Here is a 15,180-nt window from a genome sequence, read left to right as displayed (position 1 = left end):
ACAACACCAGATCCTTAACCCACTGAGCAAGGCCAGGGATTGAACCCACGACCTCATGGTTCCTAGTCAGATTCGTTAACCACTGAGCCATGACAGGAATTCCCTTTTTGTTCTTAAAATCTATTTTCTGTCAGGCTCAAACAGAAAGCCAAGGCAGACATTAAGTCACTTGGGATAAGGATATAAAGTGATTGTGATTCACTGGTGGTTGATTTTAAAGAATTATCATAAGTTGTCAGTTGGACACCATCGAGTATATCTCCACTGAAACAATAAAAATAAATGCTGATTTATTAACATTTTTGTGCTTCTGTGAGAAGCATTTTCTCTTGAGAGATGAAAAACAAAACAATTAAAGCTACAAATATACCACATAGTGATTGATGAAGTATTTCATCTTTTCAGACCAGGCTCAAAAATCTGGCTTGTTGGAAAATACTCTCCTTACTGTCTGGAATGTTCAGTGAATGCTGGTGTCTTTTGAAATAAATTGTCACTCTCTATCACGTTAGAGAGAAAGGAAAAACAACAGGATTATTCATTATGATTATCTATTACTTATTGTAGGTGACTGAAATATTGCCTTTATTTCAAGATTGCTGCTTTTACATAAAAGTTGCTGTGGGAGGAATTCCTTTCCCTTCCAGGGGCCTATCGTATCTCCCCACTTCAGGGTATCTAATTTTTTCCATATTTGCACACAGCAAGAAAGAGAATAATAGGGAAATACAGGGTTAAAGCATCTGAAATCAGTTCTAACAATCATGGTTCCAAGCTGTAACAACTGTGTAGATTCCAAAAACAAAAGTGAGGTTAGTCATTCTAATTGTATTTTTTACCATCCAATCAATTTTTGGCTGGCTTATAGCTCTCAAATTACCCTAATAAACTGGTAACGATGTACAACATGACTCTTCTACTTCTTTTAAATCTTTATTTTTGCAATATTGCAGAATTACCTCTGCCCCTTCCCTCTGGGCATGGCCCATTTAAATACATTTATGTAGTGTGGGAAAACTTGCCCTGGGAAAATATTGTATTACAGCTGCAGATTTGGCATTCCCACTGCGGTGCAGTAGATTAAGGATCTAATGTTGTTGCAGCTGTGGCATATGTCACAGATGCAGCTCAGATTCGATCCCTGACCTGGGAACTTCTGTATGCCACAGGTATGGCCAAAAAAGGAAAAAAATAAATTAAATTAAATTAAGGTGAAGTTTTCATTTAAAAAGTCATCAAGGGGAAAAAAGTCAAAACTCTTCCTTCAAATCTTCAGCAAAGGAGTTCCCGTCGTGGCGCAGTGGTTAACGAATCCGACTAAGAACCATGAGGTTGCGGGTTCAGTCCCTGCCCTTGCTCAGTGGGTTAACATCCGGCGTTGCTGTGAGCTGTGGTGTAGGTTGCAGACGCGGCTGGATCCTGCGTTGCTGTGGCTCTGGCGTAGGCCGGTGGCTACAGCTCCGATTGTACCCCTAGCCTGGGAATCTCCATATGCCGCGGGAGCAGCCCAAGAAATAGCAAAAAGACAAAAAAAAAAAAAAAAATCTTCAGCAAAGATGAATGTTAGCTTTTCTTTGCTGTGAGGGGCAGCACTCATGTTTATATTGTATGATGGTGAATCAGAAAAACCCTGGTGGATCTTCCTTATGCCTCCAAAGCTTTCAGACCACTGAGTTACCCTGAGGTATGTTTCTTCCATTCCAGCTCACATGATGGGAGTAGAAAGTCCAGCCCATCCAATCCTGCACAAGCACTCCCAGGTAATGCCTCATCTGATAGATACAAAAAGATCACAGTGGTCTTATCTGGATAAAGTGCAGAGGGTGCCCTTTAGTGAACTTCTAATTGGCGAAAGTTGGTTGAGTAATTTAAAAACTTAGTTTAAAGCCAAGAATCATAAAGAAAATAATATTTAACTTCAAACATTTAATTTGAACCTAAAATATACAAATGCACATTCACCAATATTTTACAGTCAGACCAAGATCTTTTAGTTAGAACCTATCGATTGGAAAATTCAATCAACATTCCTCACAGAAGCTGTATCTAAAATGTATCACCTACGGCTAGCACCAGTTTGATATCTTTAAAGTTGAACAAAAATCTAAAGATATTTGCAAGTAAATTGAGTAAAGAATCCACTACTTTTAGGATTTTTCTCCTTCAGTCTTTTACTGTTTTGTCTCATCAATGCCTAGTTAGACAGCAGTTTTATATTTTTTAGCAATTTCACTTTTTTTAGACTCTCCAAAGCATGCACTTGATTTTCATAAAAGTGACAACTCTTTTATGAGTTTTGTTTTCTTTTGTTTTGTTTTTTTGTCTTTTTGCCTCTTTTGAGGGCTGCTCCCGCAGCATATGGAGGTTCCCAGGCTAGGGGTCGAATCTGAGCTGTAGCCACCGGCCTATGCCAGAGCCACAGCAACACCGGATCCAAGCTGCATCTGCAACCTACACCACAGCTCACGGCAACACCGGGGCCCTAACCCACTGAACAAGGCCAGGGATCGAACCCGCAACCTCATGGTTCCTCATCGGATTCGTTAACCACTGAGCCACGACGGGAACTTCTCTTTTATGAGTTTTCACTAATCAAATGGTTTTATCCATTTGTAGAATGATTTTCTAAACCATGCAATTGCAATAGAAAGTGCAACTGAATAAACTTGGGAATAGATATTAAATGACTCTTAGCAAACAAACAACTCAATCAGTGGGAGCAGAGGTGCACAGGTTTCATAAGAAGCAGAGTGCTTTCTCAAGTATTGATTAGGGCATAACTCAGTACATATCTCAAAGGGAACAGAGAATGTCTGCTAACCTAGTAATTTTTTAATGAAGATCATTTATGTTTTTCACTTTTTAATGAATTTTATTATATTTACAGTTGTACATCATCATCACAACCTAATTTCAAAAGAGTATCTATTCGAGGTGAAATCTATCTTCTACAGATAAAACAATAAAAACTATAGTTTCTACTATTGTTCACACTCACTGGATGAAGTTATTGTTATTTTCAGCTGGTCATCAAGAACCCTGCATCTGGGAATGCAAAATAAGGCTTGCTACTGCTCAGAGAATAAGGCTGGTCTCTCCAATGTCATCAGAATATTACACCATGTTCCACAGAACAAATGTTTACTTAGATGCCTTCCATCCCTGTGGCACCCAGTGCTCTAAGACTTGCTGATGTGCCCCGGTTGTCGGATTACCAGCCATGTGCAGGATGTAATCCTGATAAGAGAGTTGAGACTACCGGTCACCCAGACGCCATTTTCCTCTTCACATGTACGAATTCAGCACAAAAAAAATAGTAAATTAACTGAGTGATTTTCTACTCTAATATTTTGCTCAAACTTGAGATATATTACCCTGCCCTGTGGAGGACTGAAGTGTGACTGGACAGCTGTGAGACCCTTGCAGTGGCCACACATGCTTCTGATATGTCTGTTGTTGATGTTGTAAGCAGAAGATCTAAAAGGAAAGAAAACCGTGCAAGCAGGATTGAAGTTCCTTGATGTTGCTGTTTTTCTATTCGGGTATAAGCAAGAAGGAAGGATGATGCTCTTAATGATTCTGTACAAAAGAAACCCTAACTCACTTTGGAATTTGTTAAAATCTGGCAAAGGAAAGGTCTAACCTTATTTTTATTAAAATTCACCTAATGCACAGAGACTTGTTACAATAATATTGCCGATTAATAAACCTAATTACCATTCCCATATGGACAACTGGAACTCCTCAAGGTAATTTCATAAGACTTGGGTGTATAATTGTCAATAAGAAAAAAATGTATTTAAAAAAAGTCACTAGTAAAGGAATATTATTGCATTAGAGCTGTATTAAAATACAACAAAATCTAACTGCCAATGCAAATTAGCTTCATTTTTAGTGATGTCCTAAGGGTATTCAATAAGATTATGATATTATTCTTCTTATAGGAACTATATTCAATAAAACATGCAGTTTGAACATTGTAAAAATGAGGACCCACTGAAGAGGAAAACCACCACCTTTTTGCATAGCTTATTTTGAATGAAATTTTAAAATAATTCTCATAACTATGGATGGCCTCAGATGCCAACTAGAAGGTGCTTCTAGAAGGAATTAAAATTCCAACATTTGTTACCCAAGTTTAACACGTGGAGGAATTTCCTCTGCTGGAATGAGGTTATTACTCTGTTGTGTTCATGTTTAGATCTTAAATGTTGTGGTAAAGTCTAGCAGTCTAGATCATTAAATCCAAGAAGCGTTATTATACTTAAAATAATAAAACAGGGTTCATTTAGTCATCTAATAGTCATATGTGTAGATATATTTTAAAATCAAAGCACTATTATTTTCATTCGAAAAGACTTTTTTCAAGAAATATTGCTACAATTTATGTCAAAGAGCATTCCCTCTCTATTCTCTTTTAAGAATTTTATGGTTTCATGTTATACATTTAGGTCTTTAAATCACTTTGACTTTATTTTTGTAGATGGTGTGAGGGAATGTTCTAAACTCATTGTTTTACATGCAGCTCTCCAGCTCTCCCAACACCACTTGTTGAAGAGATTATCTTTTTTCCATTGTAATTTCTTGCCTCCTTTGTCAAAGATTAATTGACCATAGGTATGTGGGTTTATTTCTGGACTCTCTATTCTGTTCATTGATCCACAAGTCTGTTTTTGTGCCAATACCATCCAGTTCAGATTGCTGTAGCTTTTTTTAAATTTTTTTTTTTGTTTTTAAATAATTTTTTGTAAAAATTATAAATTTATTTTTACATAAATTTTTACTTTAAAATAAATTTAAATTTTTATTTTAAATTCTAGTGCCAGGGATTGAATCAGAGCCCCAGCCACAGCTGTTGCAACACTGGATCCTCCAACCCACTGCACTGGGCAAGGGATCGAACCTGCACCTGTGCAACAGTTGGAACTTCTGCATTCAGATTCTTAACCCACTGCACCATAAGCAGAAACTTCTTGCTTACTGTAGCTTTGCAGTATAGTCTGAAGTATGGAGGAGTTATGCACCAAGTTTTGTTCTTTTTCCTCAGGATTGCTTTGGCAATTCTGGGTCTTTTGTGGTTCCATATAAATTTTAGAGTTATTTGCTACAGTTCTATAAAAATGCCATGACTGTTTTGAGAGGGATTGTATTAAATCTGTAGATTTCTTTGGGTGGTATGGCCATTTTAACAAAATTAATTATTGTTCCAATCCCAGGGCACAGGATAACTTTCCATTTCTTTGAATCATCTTTAATTTCCTTCATCAATGTTTCATCACATTCAGAATAAGGGTCTTTGAATCTCCTTGGTTAAGTTCATTCCTAGATATTTTTTGATGGGACTTTAAACAGGATTGTTTTTTTAATTTCTTTCTCTATATTTCATTATTAGTATATAAAAATGCAACAGATTTCTGTATATTAATCTTGTATCCTGAAATCTTCCTGGCTTCATTTATTTTAATAGTTTTTGGGTGGAGACTTTAGGGATCTTTATATAGAGTATATATCATATGCAAATAGTGACAATTTTACTGTTTCTCTTTCAATTTTGATATGTTTCTTTTTCTTGTTTGATTGATGTGACTATGATTTAAATACCTTCTTAAAGAGAATTGGTGAGAGTGAGCATCCTTGTCTTGTTAGTGAATTTAGCAAGAAGTCTTTCAGCTTTTCACCATAAAGTATTATCTAGTCTGTGGGTTTGTTGTAAATGGCCTTTATTATGTTGCAATATGTTCCCTCTATATCAACTTTGAGGAGAGTTTTTGTTATGACTGGATATTGAATTTTGTCAAATGCTTTTTCTGTGTCTACTTAGATGATTGTGTGGTTTTTGTCTTTCCTTAAGTTAATGTGATGTATCACATTGATGGATTTGTGTATGTTGAACTATCCTTGTAACCCTGGAATGAATTCAACTTGATCCTTGTTATGTACTGTTGGATTCTGTTTGCTAATATTTCGTTGAGGATTTTTGTATCTGTATTCATCAAAGAGACTGGTCTGTGATTTTCTTTTTTATAGCATCTTTGTCTGGTTTTGGTATTAAGGTAATTGTGGCCTCACAGAATGAATTTGGGAGTGTTCCCCTCTCTTCAGTTTTTTGAAGTAGTTTGAGAAGGATATGAATAATCTCTTCTTTATATGTTTGGTAGAATTCCCCAGTGAAGCCATCCAGTGTTAGACTTATGTTTGCTGGCAGCTACTTATTACAGATTCAATTTCACTTCTAGTGATTGGTCTGTTCAAATTGTCTATTTCTTCTTGATTCTCTCTTGACAGGCTCTGTTTCTAGAAACTTGTCCATTTCTTCTATGTTGTCCAATTTTTTGGCGTATAACTATTTAAGTATTATCTTATTTTTTGTATGTTTTTGGTATCAGTCGTTATTCTTCCTCTTTCATTTCTTATTTTGTTTATTTGGGTCCATTTTTTGGTGAGCCCAGGAAAAGGTTTATCAATTTTGTTTATCTTTTCAAAAAACCAATACTTGGTTTTATTGTTTTTTTTTAATTTTTTATCTCTATTTTATTTTCTCTCTGATATTTATTTATTTCCTTCCTCTGCTGACTTTGGGCTTGGTTTGTCATTCTTCTTCTAATTCTCCTAAGGCAAAAGAAATAAGGGCAAAAATAAACAAATACAATCTAATCAAACAGTTAAAGAAATGGAAAGATATCCTGTAATCTTAGATTGGAAGAATTAATTTTCTTAAAATGGCCATAGTACCCAAAGCAAACTATAAGATTTAATGCTATCTCTATTCAAATTACCCATGGTGTTTTTCACAGAACTAGAACAAATAATCATAAAATTTTTATAGAATCACAAAAGACCCAGAATTGGGCCAGCACAGACCCATCACCAAAACAAAAAGAAAACCTATGAACTGGGAGAATATATTTGCAAATAATGCAACAAACAAAGGCTTAATTTCAAAATATACAAATGGTTCATATAACAGTAACCAAAAACAAACAACCCAGGGATTTCCCTTATGGCACAGCAGGTTAAATATATGGTGCTGTCACTTCAGCAGCCTTGGTCACTGCTGTGGTGCAGGTTCAATCCCTGGTCCAGGAACTTCCACATGCCATAGGCATAGCCCTCCCAAAAAAACCTAATAAAAAAGTGGTCAGAAGATCTAAATAGACATTTCTCCCAAGAAGACATATGGATAGCCAAAAAGCACATGGAAAGATGCTCAACATCACTAATTATCAGAGAAATGCAAATAAAAATTACAATGAGGTATCTCACCTCACACTGGTCAGAACGGCTGTCATCAAAAAGACCACAAATAACAAATGGTGGCAAGGATAGGGAAAAAAAAAACCCTCATCACCACTGGTGGGAATTTAAACTGATGGAGCCACTATGGAAAAGAATATGGAGATTCCATAAAAAACTAAAAATAGTTACCATATGATCCGGTAATCCCACTCCTGGGCGTATATCTGGAGAAAACTATAATTCAAAAAGATACATGCACCTGGATGAATGATGAATGGCAATCATCAAAAAGAACACGAATGACAAATGCGGCAAGGATATGAAGAAAAGGGAAACTTCGTACACTGTTGGTGGGAGTGTAAATTGGTGCAGTCACTGTGGAAAACATAAATAGAGTCACCATATAACCCAGCAATTTCACTCCTTGTCTATATCCAAGGAAAACAAAAACACTAATTCAAAAAGACCTACATCCCAATGTTTATAGCAGTATTATTTATAATTGCCAAAATATGAAAACAACTTGTGTCCACAGATGAATGGATAAAGATGTGAGATATAGAGAGATAAATTGATAGATGATAGATAGATAGACAGATAGATAGATAGACAGATAGACAGACAGACAGACAATGGAATACTACTCAACCATAAAGAAGAATTAAATTTTGGCACTTGCAACAACATGGATGGATCTGAAGGATATTATGCCTAGTGAAATATGTCAGACAGAGAAGGAGAAATCCTGAATGTTATCACTTATTTGTGGAATCCAAAAAGTAAAACGAAAGAGTGATTATAACAAAAAAAGAAACAGACTCACAAATATAGAGAACAAAGTAGTATTTACCAGTGGGGAGAGGGAAGGGGGGAGGAGCAAGATAGGGATAAGGGATTAAGAGGTACAAACAGGGAGTTCCCATCGTGGCACAGTGGTTAACAAATCCGACTAGGAACCATGAGTTTGTGGGTTCAATCCCTACCCTTGCTCAGTGGGTTAACGATCCGGCATTGCATGAGCTGTGGTGTAGGTTTCAGACGTGGCTAGGATCCCGCGTTGCTGTGGCTCTGATGTAGGCTGGCAGCTACAGCTCCGATTGGACCCCTAGCCTGGGAACCTCCATATGCCACGGGAGCAGCCCAAGAAATGGCAAAAAAGACAAAAAAAAAAAGGTACAAACAACTATAATAAAATAAATAAACTACAAGGATATGTTGTACATGACAGGAAATATAGCCAATACTTTATAATAACTTTAAACAGAGTATAATCTATAAAAATATGGAATCACTATGTTGAGCACCTGCACCTAATATATTTTAAATCAGCCATACCTCAATTTAAAAAAAAAAAAAGAAATATGGGAGTTCCCCTCCTGGCGCAGTGATTAACGAATCTGACTAGGAACCATGAGGTTGTGAGTTCGATCCCTGGCCTCCCTCAGGGGATTAAGGATCCGGCATTGCCATGAACTGTGTTACAGTTCGCAGATGTGGCTTGGAACCCGCGTTGCTGTGGCCCTGGCTTAGGCCGGCACTACAGCTCTAATTAGACCCCTAGCCTGGGAACATCCATATGCCGTGGGTGCAGCCCTAGAAAAAGACAAAAAGACAAAATAAATAAATAAATAAATATGGAGCTCCCATCATGGTGTGGTGGTAACAAACTTGACTAGTATCCATAAGAATGCAGGTTCAATCCTTGGCCTCATTCAGTGGGTTAAGGATCTGGTGTTGCTGTGAGCTGTGGTGTAGGCTGGCAGCTATAGCTCCAATTTTACTCTTAGCCTGGGAACTTCCATATGCCAGGAGAGCGGCCCTAAAGAGACAAAAAAAAAGAAGTATAATGCAAGCAAAAAAAATTTTTCTTTCCAGTCTTCCCTTTCTGTGCAGCTCATCAAACTATTCATCTCTATACTTAAATTTGTGTTTTAAAATGAAACAATAAGGTTTATTACTTGAGCATATTATATAGTCTTACAAAAATTATAATTCATCTTATAAGATGAAAAATTTTTTCAATGGTGAGGCTAACTAAATGCAGTGGCTGTTCACCCCAGGACTGATAATCAGCAGTTTTTCCAGTTCAGTGAAGTATTTGTTTTTAATACCAATGGGTCTTTTTGAGTTTCCTTCAATCAGGTAAGAAATAACTATGAAAAAAACCTTCTGTATAACATACCAGTAGAAGTCAGAGTTAAGATATGTTTATTCTGATAATTGATGTTGAAACACTGGCATCTCTTAAACTATACATCTTTTCAATAGAAATAAACCCCACCTGACTTTTCCAAAGACATCAAGCTGCAATATAATTCCAACACATATTTAATTAAAGAGAAAAACACGAAGCAGTTTTTAATCTTTGCATAACTTTTTAGTAAAACAGGAGAAAAGTATGTGTTTTATAAAACTAAATTTGTAAAAAAAAAAAAAAAAAAAAGAAGTATTTTTCCAGGTGGTTGCTGAAGAGTATTGTTAATAAAATTCAGCTTTGTTTCATAAAGTCGCATTCACCTGTGGTTAAGTGAATCCTACAGAAATTTTTACCAATCGGATACTTAGAAGGGAAGATATTTCTTCAGAACTTTGTCATTAGAGAAATTTTTAAAATGTCATTATGCAGATGGGGGACTGCAGCCTGGTAATAGAGTCAGTAAATTACAGTAAATGCCAACAAGGGAATTCTAGTTTGAGGCTATTTGTTAAAACAAAACTCTTCTTTACTCAAAGAGCTCTTTTTTTTTTTTTTTTTTTTTTTCCTTTCTCCTTCTTGATGTTTGTTTCTGGTTGTAAGAGCTCAGAGGTAAATTTATTCCTTGTTTCAGATCAAAAAGAAAAGTAAAACAATCCTGAAGACAGGGAACTCAACTATTTAAAGGACAGTGAGACAGTGAGTATGACGTTGCAGAAGGTGGGCTGAGCGTAGCTGGAGAGGGGAGCTGTGTGAGGGGTAGACATGTGAGCTTGTTGTAGAAGCTCTTTCAGAATTTGCTCTGACCTTCCCTCTAGTCAGTGCTTTCAGCTCAGATGCTTATTTCCAGGGCTTCCAAACCCAGAGAAATAAGAAAAAGATCAAGTTTTAAGAAATTACCTCTTCTAGGAGTTTGCGCTGTGGCTCAGCAGTAACGAACCTGACTAGTAACCATGGGTTTGGTCCCTGGCCTCACTCAGTGGATTAAGTATCCAGCGTTGTCATGAGCTGTGGTGTAGGTCACAGACATGGCTCAAATGCTGTGTGGCTGTGGCTGTGGCATATTCCAGCAGCTGAGCTCCAATTCAACCCTTAGGCTGGGAACTTCTATACGCCACAGGTATGGCCCTAAAAAGAAAAAGAAAAAAAAAAAAAAAAGGAAATTACCTCTTCTTGTGATAAAAGGGGAAAATAACATAATCCCCAGATATGCTTTCTGTTGCTGATTGTCATCTAGCAACCAGCATTGCCTTCACTGAGTTCACACAACACCCCCCCCCCAAATCTATCAGAGGTCACAGAACTTTCTTAAATCAATAAAGCCTGATGAGATAAGTTCTTTGAAATCACATCCAGGGAGTAATAAAATAGTTTTTGTCTCTAAACCCAAGATCTTTCATGGGCTTGGAACACAAGGGTATTTTTTTTTAGCACCACCTCCTATCATAGCTACAATATCCTCTTGATTTTTCTGGAAATAGCTCAAGAAATATGCTGTCCCTGTCACTGCTCCCAGTGTGCTTCCCAGTAGGGAAGACCTTAGAATTCTGCCAATTAAAGGTACATCAAGGAGCAGTAAGACAGGACCCAAATCTGTATATTTTCTCTAATAAGGTGTCTCTCCAAACAGCTTCCCAAGCTGTTGTGTGGACCTTTTAAGCTACTGCCAGGTGTCTTCTATGGCCCTTCAAGAGGAACTCTTCCTGCTCCAAAATTAAATTGATCTTCTTATAGGACAGGACAGGAGGCAAGCACAGGTTTGATTATCAAAGGATTTGACAAGCATAGGTCCTGTCTTTATTCTCAGCTCTTCTACGTTAAAGCCAGCTCCACAATTTTGGTCTTCAGGTGGCAGAGATGGAGAGACTCTATTAAACTGCAAAATATGTCCACTTTAAATGTAGCAGAAACATCTGAATTTTGTAGCTGTGATCACTTGGTTTCTTTATCGTTCAGGAAGGAAGCATTTTCCCTTTCTCCTTACATCAGCACACATTTTCTTTGCTTTTGCATTTGAACTCTAAGAGTGCTGGCCTTTTTAAAAATTTAATAATTGTGCATTATTTTAAATTTTATTCTCCTGTAGCTCACCAGGATCTTCTACCTCAGACAAAGTAAGACCTCATGGCAGAAGAAGGAGCAAATGAGACAACTGATGAGTCCAAATGAAGAACCACTTTAGGAATATGATGTATTTTATATACATAAATTTTATATAGTTTTTCTTCTTTGTAATGCTAGCTTTACTGATGGCCTGATCTACAGACACTTATATAAGTCTCCCATATACAAATCAAAGAATCCCCACCATCTGTGTGCAAAGAGAGCTCCATGGAGCAGGTTGTTGGCAATGTCACCAGGCCAGGGACTCAGCATCATATGAAAATTTCCTACCAAAAGCGCTCGCAAGTCACTCTAGAAGCCATAAAAAGTCAGAGTTTATTTAACCATGCTAGCTTTGTATACTGTTTCTAAATTGCATTACTTAGGGGTTATATTCACTACAATGTGTCAAATCTATGCTCTCTTGCCAAATTTGTGCACCTCCAGAGGCAAAATTCATAAACGACTTTAATGTTTATAAATGACTTTTTTCTTTTTACAAAAAAAATAAAATAATCATAAAAATCAGCATAGTTACGAGTTCCCTGCTGGTCTAGTGGCTAGGACTCAGTGCTTTCACTGCTACAGCCCAGGGTTCAATCCCTGGTCTGGGGAACTGAGATCCTACATCAAGCTATTGTGCACCTTGGCCAAAAAACAAACAGACAAAAAACAGAAAATTTGGCATAGTCATACCATTTCTGGTGAGAAAGTAAAGAAGGTTTTCAGTGTTTTGTTTTTGTCACATAATACTTGGATTTAAAAAAAAACAAAAAACAAAAAACAAATCTGTGCCAAACTTAGGAGTTTGATAATTCTGGCTTAGCATTTATATTGTCTTAGGCTAAATTCACACATGCACATATCCTGAACAACCTTGACACTGAACATGGGCACAGGAGAGGCAAAGATGCACTGTCAGAAGGCTCTCTAGCTTACATTCACAGCACAACTGGGCTCTTTTAAATCTCAGGAATCTCCTTAAGTGTTGTCTACCATTGATCAGGCAGCCCTTGTGAGTCCCAGAAATCCTTTCCTCCCCAAATTCATTAGTTGCCATGCTGTGGCCTCCTCCAAGAGCTTATCCTTATTTGGGAGGATATAACATTCCTCTGAGTTGATTCTATCCCTTGTCTGTCAAGATAAGTATTTACCAGAGTGTCTTCCTGGAAATGCAAGTTCTATGGGATGTTCATAGCTACTCATACAATATGGCCAGGGGAGATTCCAGTGGTCAAATAGAACATGCTGAGTTAAGCAAAGATAAGTAGGATCCTTTGTTACGAAAGTCTTCAATAACCCAACTCATCTTACGAATCTTTTAAAAAGAAAAATGGTATTCAGAATTTCCCACGAAAATTTTTTGGTAAAAATTTTCCCAAGACAAAGCATTCCACAGTTACGCTATTAGGAAAAGACTAGTCTAGAGAAAGAAAAACAACATGAGGTGTGGTAACCAAAGTAGCATGACTACGACTCGTGACTACAACCATCTTTACTAGACATAGGAAACAAAGTAAAATTTGCTTGCAGTTGGTAGTGATAAGACTTGCCCTTATGAATAACTCCTAGACGTAATCAATGGTGTTTGCTTTTCACTCACTGCTCTCTTAAGGGTTGATAATACAATCAGGGTCATTGAAGACTGGGTGACAAGTTCTGCATCATGTATTCCTATAGTGGTGGCAATGGCCACAGTGGAAGTGAACTGCAGGCAGTAGTGGTGGGAATAGGAGTTGGACTTCTAAACTTAAAAGTCATACTGAAAATAATATGAATGGCAAAGAAATGTAAAAATGGTTGGAGGGAGTTCCTTCATGACTAGCAGGTTAAGGATCCAGAGCTGTCACAGCTATGGCTCTGGTTACAGCTGTGGCAGGAGTTTGATCCCTGGCCTGGGACGTCCTGATACTGCAAGTGCAACAACAACAACAACAACAACAAAAAAAAAAAAAAAAAAAAAAAAAAAAAAAAAGGTTGGAATAAGGGATACACTCATCTCTACTTGTTAGTAGGTTAGCAGTTAATATATATTAAATTTTTCATTTTATAAACTTCTGAAAAATCAGAGTATATACTTGTCCATTTTTGTATATCTAAAAGTATCTGTCATGGTTCTTTGTTTAAATAAATCAAAATAACCCATCAGGAGTTCCCACTGTGGCACAGTGTTATTTCTGCAGCGTGAGGGCACAGGTTCCATCCCCAGTCAGGAGCAGTGGGCAGCTGCAGTGTAGGTTGCAGCTGCAGCTCGGATGTGATTCTTGGCCCAGGGAACTCCATATGCCTTGGGGCAGCCAAAAAATAAAATACCTCTTCAGAAGTTTGATCATCCATCGTCATACCATTGTAACATTTCATAAAACATTTGAAATGTTGAACATTTGAAATGAAAAACATTTTTCATCTACAAAGATGAAAAATTGAAATTTAACATTAAACTTTTCTTTAAAAAATAGTTTGAAGTGTTTTCTTTTAAAACTCAAAATTTAATAAGCTACTTTGAATGACAATAAAGCTAGATTTGCCTTTTTATGTATAAATACTTATGTTCTATTTCAATTAATAACAATGCTAGAATTCCTAATTTGTTGGAAGATACATAAATATCTTTTTTTCTTTAGGGCCACACCCATGTCATATGGACATTCTCAGGTTAGGGGTCAAATTGGAGCCGTAGCTGCCAGCCACAGGCACAGCCACAGTAACACCAGATTCAAGCCATATCTGCAACCTACACCACAGCTCACAACACTGGATCCTTAACCCACTGAGCAAGACCATCAAACCTGCATCCTCATGGGTATTAGTCGGGTTCATTACTGCTGTGCCACCACAGGGAACTCCTAAATTTCTTATGTGTGTACTTAAGCTTTTTTGGGAAGCTGTTTTGCTAGCTCACTTCATTCCTGGGAAAGTCATGGCTGCCTAGAAGAACAGACACTGGTTGACAGGCTGCCCCCATTTCTATCTTTTATCAATGATTTGTCAAAGGCTCCCCTTACACCTATTACCTGCCCCTTTATCACTGCCTTTAAAATTAGGTAGCTTATGCTCTTTTTTCTTCACCATAATAGAATGGACTTAATTACCTCAATGCTTCGCTGAAATGTACCTTTTTCTCCTGCCTTTTTACTCAACTTTTAGAGAATATTCACATAGAGATTTTTCCCTCCTACTAATTTTTGTCTGTTTGTGTATGCATGTTTATCTTCAGCCCCATGTTAAGAGACTAGCACTGATTTAATCATGGAATAATATTAATATAGTACAAGATAATAGGTTTTATAATTTATGTTTATGAAGTATTTCATCTGTCTTGGGAAAAAAACAAGGATAGACACACTACACAAAATTGATGTCAATAAAATAATATTATATATTTAAATGAAGGAAAAAGAATTCAGCACAAGCTAAGTTTGAAAATCTGATGATCTACTTGGTATAAACCAAAAAATGATGAAATTGAACAAAGAAGCACAGGCTCTTAAAGTTGTACCATTTTTGCATCAAGAAATTTCCTAACAAAATAAAAGGGAATCAAAGGATGGGAGAAAAAAAATGGAGATCCTTTGTCAGGTTCCTCTGTTCTGCACTGTCTTTCTCGGTCCTTGCCTATACATAACAAGGACTGGAGGTGCAGGCCA

General features: G+C 37.0%; 1 long non-coding RNA gene across 1 annotated transcript in view; it reads right to left on the bottom strand.

Moving 5' to 3' along the window:
* Positions 2,501-15,180, bottom strand: part of LOC102167067 — a 66,690-nt gene continuing 54,010 nt past the window's right edge. Inside the window, exons 3-4 of the long non-coding RNA XR_002344058.1 lie at positions 7,426-7,470; positions 2,501-6,609 (exon numbers count right to left, since the gene is read on the bottom strand). This is a non-coding gene — a long non-coding RNA (uncharacterized LOC102167067). The remainder of the gene's footprint in view (positions 6,610-7,425; positions 7,471-15,180) is intronic.

Source organism: Sus scrofa, chromosome 5 (genome assembly GCF_000003025.6).
Source record: "Sus scrofa isolate TJ Tabasco breed Duroc chromosome 5, Sscrofa11.1, whole genome shotgun sequence".
Classification (NCBI taxonomy): domain Eukaryota; kingdom Metazoa; phylum Chordata; class Mammalia; order Artiodactyla; family Suidae; genus Sus; species Sus scrofa.
Note: the sequence above shows the minus strand (reverse complement) of the source record. Positions and strands in the feature narration are given on the sequence as shown.